Below are 10,591 nucleotides of genomic sequence, written 5' to 3' on the forward strand. Positions count from 1 at the left end.
CATTCAATCAGTGACCCATCAGTACTGCTTGCTTAAAGAGAGCTGTCCTTAAATCAGCATTCATCCTTGTGGCCAAAACCTCCCCATGGAAAAACCCCAATGCTCAAATGAGCCCCAGCTTTTCATCTATAGAAGGAAATCTCAGAGAATTCTTCAGATTGTCTCAGATAACAAGAGAGAGAGGTCCTGCTGAAATCTGACATATCCTCTGGGATCTGTGGGAGTCAAGGACAGTTTTCCCCAGGCAGGCAGCTTTTCCAGCCAGCTCCCTAGCTGCATGGTCTTTCTCTGAGACACTACATGGGAACTGTGTAGAAGAGATAATATGGTCCTCTGCCAATTAATTTTTCCTGGCATGTTTCCATGGGCCTGAAGAGCGGAAAACATGTGAAGAAGTAGGAGGGAAGATCTGGCCCTGTGTATTTTCCTGAAAAGCTAGCTCTGTTCCACATAGCTGCTAGTGGTTCTCTCCCTTTATATTTTTTCTAATAAAAAGAGAAGCATAAAGTTACTTATTTTCCTAAGGATGTTTTCTGAGCTATTATGCATATTCTGTATTGCTTTGCAAGTCTTGCCTGTTTTATCACACAGTGGCATTTTTATTCCCTTTATTCTCACGGGTCAGTAGACCAGCTAGGAAGTCAAGTTGCCCTCATTCTGTTCTGCCAATGAAAGATAAGAGCTGGGAGCTGGGTAGTATCTTCTCAGTGTACTTCTGTAAGCATCCATCCAACCTGCTGCCTTTCCTCATGGCTCATTGTGCAGCACTTCCTTTAAATACCTGTCTCCAGTTACTTAATAGGAAGAAACCAGCAGAAGAGATTTACTGAATTGAAAGGGAAAAGTCTTGAAAGATGTTTCCTACCTGTAGGAATCCAAACATAAGCACTTAACTCAAATGGGATTAGAGGATTGAATGGAGAAACAGATCTTTTTCTAAGATCCTATCTTAATGTTCTTTTTCCAAATATGCAGTGACATAAATTTCACATATGGATCCAAACATAAGCACTTAAATGGGATTAGAGGATTGAATGGAGAAACAGATGACCTTTTTTCTAAGATCCTATCTTAATGTTCTTTTTCCAAATATGCAGTGACATAAATTTCACATATGCACATGCTTATTCCCTCTGCCTCCAAGCAAACTTGATGCAGTCTGACTTTTTAATAATCTATTATAAATAACCGGTCATAAAAAATCCCAAATACTAGAAGCAAGGCATAATGAACCTGAACTTTATGTAAAATAGATAAAGGAGAGACATTTCTCTAGTGGGGGATCAGTTTATGCTCTGAAGCATCACCAACAGTAAGGCTTGCACTGTCAGCACATTGTTATTATGCATGTGTGTGTCTAACCATTAAAAAAATCTTCCAAGCTCTCTGTTTCCTTTGCTGAACTATTTGTTGTCTGGCACAGAGTCCCAGAGCCAAAGTATGTTGCATTAAAATGCATCTAAAGAGAGTAGAAACTGTCACTACCTGTAGCTGTGTGCACCTACAAGTGCATGGCCTCCTGGTGTCACTGGAGGATGATGATGAGAACTAAGGGAAGAAATTTGTCTCTCATTCTCAGTAACATCAATAGAATAAAGCACTTAAACACACTATTTCTAGTTTCTCTTGTTTTACAGTTTTCTCTTGTAGTTCTTTTAAATTCTTCTTCACAATCTTCTTTCATTTTTTGATATGGATTTTAAGCCAGAAGACAAAATGCAAAACAGTGTTTAAGTTAAGGATCTATTGCTAAAAATATTATCATATTTTTCATGTTTTCCATATGCTCTGTTTAGTTATATAGTACTTGTATCCTATTCAATTTTTATTGTCATATGTCCATAATTAAGCAAACTGCTTAATTTTAAGTTCATATTCTAAAATGTGCTCCCAACACCAAGTATATTATATCATACTTCATTTATCTCCATAAACCCCACCTGAGCTGCTGTTGATTGAGACAGAGGTTCCCAAATTCAGTTTGTTTGAACAGTATGCAGAAGTTCAGAAGAATGGTCCTTGTGAAGGACTGTTGGAAAACTCTAATTTCTGACTCCAGTTCAGGATGTGCCTCTTCAATCTTATCTTCTCTACTGAAAACTAAGAGTATGTTGAGGTACATCTAAAATGAAGCATCACAATGTAGCTTATTTACCCTTCTCCTCCAGGGAGAACAAGATAATAAATTGGTCCAATTTTAGTTGCTGTTCATAATGTGCTGAAAAGTGTTCAGATCACATGTTGGCAAAAGCGATGTCATAAACTGTGGTATAGAATAAACCACTCCAATCCTACATCATGTCACAATAATTGGTGGGAAAGTATTTTCTCCTGCAGCTCTCAAAGGATAATTTATAATGAATGTCTAGTTTTTCAGGGTGTAACAATGCTCCTTTGAGTCTCAGGTATGTATTTTTTCTAACATTACATGACATACAGAGGTAGCTAGAGAGGACATTTTAAAGTGATGAACTTAGATTGTAGCAGTGTTGAATGTTTCTTTCTAATGTATTTGTAGAAAGTATGAACCACAAACTGTCAGAAACTCTATTTACAAATCAGTACCATGGATTAGGTTTCTTGTCATCATGATGGATGGGTCCTCTCTTGAAAAGTAAAAGAAAACTCTGGAAACAGAGATTTTACATCCTCTCAGAGTCAGCATGTGTCTTGTTCAGGTTTGTAACACTCAGATTTCAGTATTTAAATAAATCTTTTCATCTTTCCAAGGATCACAGTGGGAAAGGATCATATGCAAATGATAATTAGCTTATGCATGTCAGGTTTGGCCAGAGAGTCAATCAGACTGCAGTAAAACTTAAGGTGAAAAACAGCTTAAATACAGCCATTGTATTTTTGAAATTTGCTTGCTGAGTGTACTTTGAAGCCTTTCCAGAGTATACAGGAAAAATCTCTTCAAAATTTTAGAAGTTCAGAAACCATCTCCAGCTGAGTCACATTTATAAACACTGGACCATTTAGTCCAAGTGCTCCAGGTCAGATTTTTCTCAAGAAACAGGCCTTGTTTCCGTACACACTGACTTATTTACTTAAAAAATATACGTATTGGTGTGGTTTTTTTTAATCTATCAGAAGCTATTCTGATGAATATTAAAGTGGTTTTTCAGCATGGGTATGATAAGAATGTGAAAATGTCATTGTTATCCTTTCTATTTAAAATGAAATTTTGAAAACTCTCTACTTTCCCCATAGTATTTGTTATTGGTAAGAAAAGTCTTTCGTGCCTTAAGACAGAATTTGGATCTAGAAACCTGGATTAATTTTATACATGGATTTCTTAGTTTGGGTAGAGAATAGTGAAACCTTATTCAAGTGTTTTCCTAAAGGTTTTCTTTTCCTTTAATGTAAATTGTCTAGAAGAGTGTTTGCAAAGTCCTAACATTCAACATTTTCTCCATGTCCTGACTGAAACTGAACCCAATCATCCTGACAATACCCGAGATACACAGGAAAAAATGCATTATTTGGAGTAGCCGAGGCATTACCCTTTTTTGTTCATTTGAAAATGAGTGAGTATACTATAACCTGGCTTTCTAACTGTCACTGAGGCAGGTGTGGAGCAAAACATCATCCATCCACCAAAAAAACCCAACATTCACCTAACTGCAGTTGCCAGCAAAGCCCTGGGGCAGGCAGCAGCACAGTACCAAAGGGATTACCAGCAGCTCAGACTTACAGACAGGATGCACAGACTGCAGCAGATGCTGGCTGGCTGCTCTGCTCATCCCAAAGGTATTCCCAAGACAACTGTGTAAGCTGGTCTGAAAATGCTGGCTGTAGAACAATGTGGTTTGTCTATCTCAGAAATTTAAGTGTTTATTGAAACTAAAGCTGAACTGCCTGAACTCTCCACATCCTTCATGGCAAAGCCTTTAATGGAGCTGCACCTATTTATACCAGTAGAAACTACAGGCCTAGATTTTCAGACAAGGATATTACCTGTGGATAAAAAAGCCAGGGTAAATTTGCCTTCTTATGCATTATTTCTGAAAATACTTCACAATGTTTTACAAGCAGTACAAAAAATTCTGGTTTCCCATCTTTGCAACAGTAACAATTATAATGATGGGAGATAGAAGCAGCAGAGTAAACCAGCCAAAGGAGAAAAGACTGAAAAGAAGAGGTACCAAGTCCAGGTACTTCCTATGAAGCTCAAGAGAATGATTAGGTGATATCCATAATTTCTACTATATAAGAGAAAGCAACAGACCAAGAAAATAAAGTTTGACAAAACTCTTAGAGAAGGGATGAGGCAATTTTTAGCATGACAGTATTGTCATTGCATCAAGCCTGTCTGGTAAAAAAGATGCTCAGTGCATCTCTAATACTTTTCAAGGATTTGAAATAAACACTTAGAGATGGATTGTGACTGCCCATTCTATGGCTACAGAGGGTGATGGATGCAGAGCAAAGTGCTCCCTAATTAATGTGGCCCACATGAGGATCAGCAGGTTGCAGTCTTGCCCAGAAGGCAGGAGCACAGGATTTGTGGAATTGCTCTTCTTTGGTTCTCCTCACACAGAAAGGAGAGTGAGCTGCAGCTCTGTCCTTCCTGCTCCTCCGTGTTTGGACAAGGAGAGGTAAGTACAAAGCACATCTCAAAGGAACACAACTATCAAGGCTTCCCACAGCGCAAATAAAGAATTCCAGGAAGTTTCCTTCTTTTTAAAGCAAAATGCTTCCTGATCTCCCCACGTAACATTACCTCACAGTGACAATTTGACTGATTAACTGAATGGTAGTTTAATCTGCTCCAAATTTATTACATTCCATAACAGAACTATGTTAATCTATGGGTGCAGTGTTTCCTGTTGTACAGTGAGATGTAAAGATTCCTGGAAACTTCACTTGAGCATCTCATTAGTAACATTCCCAACCACAGAAAACAACTGAGAGCCAAAGGGGCTGTCAGTTTGGTTTTCCAGTTTTTTTCCAGTTGTTAAACATTTTGCTCAAAAATTGAAAAATACTTTTTTTTCCCTTTTCCAGATAGTTGTTTAATCACTGCTTTAGGGTGAAAAGAAGTGCATAGGAGCAGATGGCAAGAACATAGGATTTAAGAAGGGGACAGATGTAACCATATTAGGGAGCCTGGAAGATAAATCTCTTGAAATCTTGTGGCAGACGTGATCATTACTTTGTTTACATAGATGAAATATGACTTGTTTCAATTAACAGTTGCTGTTGACCATATTTGGTATCTTTCCCCTTCAGACGGTCATTAAAACCTGTTGTAAATCATCATGTTTGTGCTACTTCCATACTGTGCATAAATCATGTAGGCATCCCAGCATCTCCATCCTTTTTGGAAAATGTATAGATAGATATTTATACGACATAAAAATGCTGCTTGCTTCCTTTTAAGCAGTTTACCAGCAGTGATGTGCTGTCTGGTGATGTACCAGGGAAGCAGAAAAAGAAGGACATCTGCATTCAGCCTCTGTGCTGCCAATCCGGGCTTTGCCTCTGGCTGCCTCCCCGGCGCTGCCAGCAGCGTCCCTGTCGCAAACGGCTCAGACAGAAAGCTCGGCTTGAGCTCCCCGCATCTGCAGCGTGGGAAGGCGGCACAGAAAGAACAGCCTTCTCCTTCTGCGGAAAAATCCATAGGTTGTGCGAGAGACAGTGAGGAAATACCGTGTTCTCCGTGGGCAGCTTCCTCGCTGCTCAGACGTGTGGAAGAGCCTTTGCTGACCTTGGGAAAACAATGTTTTGCAGATGGAGAGGAAGTCCTGTGCGGCTGTGCATGTATACACTCACTTTACACGTAAATAAATGTATATTTACATGTATGCTTGGGCGAGCTCAGAAGCTGCTGCTTGGATACTCTCTTCTGAAAGTTGTGATTTTTAAAATATTAAGAAAAACCCCAAGCTGGTTCAGAGTGCTCTTGCGCTGTTCTAATTCCAGCTCCTCGTTTCATCGTTGCCGGAAATGAGACACAAGCAGAGGTGTAAGCCTGAGGAGGTGTTCCAGCGTTAATCACACCACCTTTGGGAGCAGTATTAGCACATCAGTTGAACACAGTGAGTGACAGGAGCTGTGAAACATCCATCTACTCTCCAGCATGGCATTCTTAGTAATATTTTTCTCCTCCAGCTCTAAACACATAGGGTGTCTATTTGAACCAGACTTCTCTGGTACAGACATTTTCATCAACTAAAATATTTTTTTATGCTTGGTTTCAAACTTAACTGAATGGACTGAAAATTTCATTTGGTTATGATTGAAGCAGGAAGCTCATCCTCCTTATTAAGGGGTAGATGCTAATATATGTGCATTATGTATTAAGCAAAAACATCCTCCAAAAGGAAAGAGGAAGAAGGTGATAGTTACAGCAATGTTATATTTATCCAAGTCTGACTCCTGTTTTCCCTGTAATGAAGGCAAGGACATCACAGAGGATCACAGATCAAAAAGTAGGAGTATGTAGGTGTAAATGTCACAGACTGTGCACCTTACTAGAACCTGGATATTAACTGCACAATTAATATTAATGGCACTGCATTTATAAAAGACCTGTATAGGTAAGCACTCTAAAATCAGGAAATAACAGAATTAAGGTGGCAGATACCAGAACTGTGCTGCAATTGTGAGAAATGATTACGCAGTTTCAACAAAAAATTATACCATTTTCTTTTCATAAGTTGACAAGTAAATTTAGCAATATTTTGCATTTCTTTAGTGTTTCTCACCCTGATGTACTTGTGTGAATTAAGTGCAGTCAGACTCACGGAATAACTTAGTCAAAGAGTAAGAATAGAAAATAACATTTACCCGTTATGTAAATGAAGTATTTTCTACTATATTCTCATTCCTTAGGGAACTAAATACTTAGCAGACATCCAGCTGGGACATCTTCCATCAAATCGATTTTAACTGATGACTTTTTGTGATAGTAACTGGTTCTAGATTCAGGCAGTGATAGAAGAGCTTTACTTAATGCCAAGCAATTAATAATTAATAAACTAGGTACCAAAATGTAAGATACACTATTTCAAATCATTTGTTACAAGATTAAAAAGGTACTTCCTGAGTACTCTTCTGCAGTACTGAGGAAGCTTGGATGAAAGGCAGCAAAATTAATTTGATTTTATAGGAATGTATAGTTTTAATCCCAGAGCATGGTATGTCCACTCAAAGTACTATTTCTCCTTTTTTTCTTAAATGGTGTAGAATAATCTGCATTATAATCCACACAAGTAAAGCTGATTACATTAAAGTAACTTACATTAGGAATGTTCTGTTCTAAATAGCTTATGCTACCTTCTGTTTATGAAAAAGTATAATAAACTGTACTCTGCTGGCATTTTTATAGACTTAAAATTTACATCAACAAGTGCCCTGGATTGCAATGTCAACATTTCATTACAGCCTCTCCTGCAGGCACACTGCAGTTTGCACCTTTAGTGCTGCCTAATGGAAAAATGGTTTTCATGTGTGAAATTAAAAATAGACAGATAAATTTCCTCCTCTCAATTGGTAGATTACATTGAAGTGCAAGACATTGCTTTCAAAAGGAAATGTTATATCCTGTATAATTTGGGAGGGTTGGGTACAGTGAAGCTGGTTACAGCCTTGTAAGGCAGCTTGTTGGGCAGTGAATTATAAAAATAATAATTCCTGATAAAATCTAGGATACCTATGGCCAAAAAAGAACCTCTGAGATCCACAGTAAATAATTATTGAGAAGAATACTGCAAGCTGGCCAGAGAAAGCTGGTGATGGCAAGTGTGGTGTCCTGTGGGCTCTGAGATTTCCAGCTGTGCTCACTCACAGCAATTCCCAAGGCTGTGCTGGTTCAGGTTTGGCCTCTGCACCCATTCCCTCACAAGCTGCCAGTCACAAGGGACAGTGGTTTCCTGTTATTTTTGACAGCAGCTTTCTTCATTGTAACTGACTATTTTGCCACATATTTTCATCTAGTCGTTTCCTCTTTTCACTGCTTCTTGTGATTTGAATATCTAACAGCACAGCTGAAATATTCAACTAATAATGTACTTTAAATGGAATATTTAGGGAAATGGGGGAGATCTGTACCTGTAAAATAATAAGGAACATCAACTGTGTGTATAGAGTTGGCAGGTGAGTATTGTAAAAGGGTTTTTTGGATTCTGGCATCGTAGGTGAAAAGCAGCTAAATGTGGTGCTCTGGTGTAAAACTTGGGTGGAATTGGGCATTTCAGTTTCACAGTCTAATGCATATTCTCCTCCCTGCTTATTCTGTAAAACTTTTTAATATGAAAGCCTGGCAAGACAGACAACATTTTCTTGTTTTCTCATTTTATCTCTTGATGTGTTTTGTGCATGACTGTGTTCATAAACTGAGGAGAGATCTCTACTGAAGCACTGACTAGGATGCCTGAGCATTTCTTGTCTCCTTCTGTACCACTTTTCTTCTAGATTATTTTAAGGGTATTTACAACAAAATTAAAAACACCTTACTCTTTTGGATTTTCACCACGATTATGAATGACTTCATGTTCAATCTCTGTTATTTTTGGGTCTGTGACATTGCTTTTTTCCTCACAATCCATTAAGCAGTTTTTCTGGAAGCATTTAGTGAGAGGATTGTAAAATATCTTTGAAAATTTGTCACCTAATCCATGTATACACCCCTAATTTTGTTTTACAAGATAAAGTAGTTTGTCTCCTGCTTTAGTGAAGGAGAATAGCTTACAAAAAACATCCCACTGCTTCCCCCTTCTGAGGTGATTTTACTACTTCTTGTTCTCTCTTATGTGTCTTATTTGCTCTTTTACAACCTTAACAAATCTATGACTTTGTAATATTTTCTTATTTCTACATTACAAATTGTTGTGTTTCCAAATGTGGTGAAATATTCTTTGCATCCAGTGACTCACCTGTTGAAAACCTTGCAGCAGGATGGCCTTTGGCATTTTATTTTCCTTTCATTTCATTTCATTCTGGTTCAGAATGAATTTGATACTGTGCTAGATTACCATGGCAAAAAGGAAAAAAAAAAACAAAAACAAAAAACAAACAAAACAACAAACAAACAAAAACCCACAAAAACACAACAAAAAACACCAACAAAAAAAACCCCAAACCAACCCAAAACAAGAGGAAATAGTATTCTCTTTCTAGGCACAAAGCTTTATTAAAATTGGGGAAATGGCACTGTACTTAAAAGTAATGTTGTTTTTTGCTTATTGTCAAATTTGTGCCTGTAGTTCCACAAATCCTGCCTGCCTTATTTCCCTGTCACAGATTTAAAAGCTGGTACCCTCTTTCCAGCCTGCTTGTTTAATCTATATCATAGTACCTGTATTCTCACCAGTCTGCAAGTCTAATAAAAATCAATCATTCTGCATAGCAGGTGGCTCTATATTTCATTAAAACCCATAGCAGGTGGCCATAGAGCCAATGGCAGCAGTTTCAGTATAGGAACAATTTACCAACTCCATCTCCCATGGATGTGAAGGAAGCAGCGACTGCCTTAACTCCACGACAGGATGAAAACAAGTCAATTCACAATTTAATGAGATTAGGCATTGCTTTCAAAGCATTCAGAATATGTATAAATGGTAGCTATTAATTATTGCAGTAACTCACTGGGGCTGGAGACTGCTTGGCTGGGGCTGTGGATGGGAAGGTGGCGATGCCAGCTCCTGTCCCCACGACGGCAGCACTGCCAGCTCTGGTGACTGTAGAGCAACTCTTGCAAAACTTTATGGTTTTCTGAGGGCTTTCACTCCAGAAATGGTGCCAACACCTTGAAAGGCCTTGCTTTCCCCCCATAAACTGATTGTTCCCTGACGACTGTGGGAGCAGAGAAGGAAATCATAAAAGTCATTGCACTGCATCCCCTCAGAACACAACTCTTGTCAATGTAATAGTTTTTATTTTGGGGCTAGTTCCTTTCCTTGCCCCCGTTGTCTTGTCACTTGTTAGGGAGCGACACCTCATGGAGACCTCAGCCTGGATCACAGGAATTTCATGAGGGACCTTCTCGTCTCCACAGGGCCCTGAGAGGAGCGTGGGGCCAGGTGGGGTCGGGCTCTGTCCCAGGGCACAAGGGACAGGACAGGGGGGAGTGGTCCTGAGCTGCCCCCGGAGTTCCCACGCAGAAAGGAGTTCCCACAGAAAGTGGGAGCTCCCACACAGAAAGGGTGACGGTGTCAATGTAAATGAACTTTGCAGACCACTGAACAGCTGCCCAGGGAGGGCGTGGAGCCTCCCTTCACGGAGACATTCCAAACCCGCCTGGACGCGTTCCTGCGTCACCTGCTCCAGGCGACCCTGCCTGGAAAATGTCCAGATAATGTCCAGAGGTCCCTCAACAATAGCAGGATTCTGCCATCAGGCGCTGGAACGGGTTGCCCAGGGAGGCGGCGGAGTCACCGTCCCTGCAGGTGTTTCGGGACGCGGCACCGAGCACCTGGCGTGGTCTGACACCGCGGCGCTGGTCACACCTCGGCCCCGGCGCTCTTTGGCAGCCGCTCCGCTGCCGTGAGGGAGCGAGCTCGCCCCTCACCCCTCACACCGCCCCGCGCTCAGCGCCCGCTGGGGGCGGCACGGGCGGCGCTGGGGCGGCGCGTGCGCAGCCCGC

The sequence above is a fragment of the Passer montanus genome, unplaced genomic scaffold (assembly GCF_014805655.1).
Source record: "Passer montanus isolate IOZ18808 unplaced genomic scaffold, ASM1480565v1 scaffold71, whole genome shotgun sequence".
NCBI lineage: Eukaryota > Metazoa > Chordata > Aves > Passeriformes > Passeridae > Passer > Passer montanus.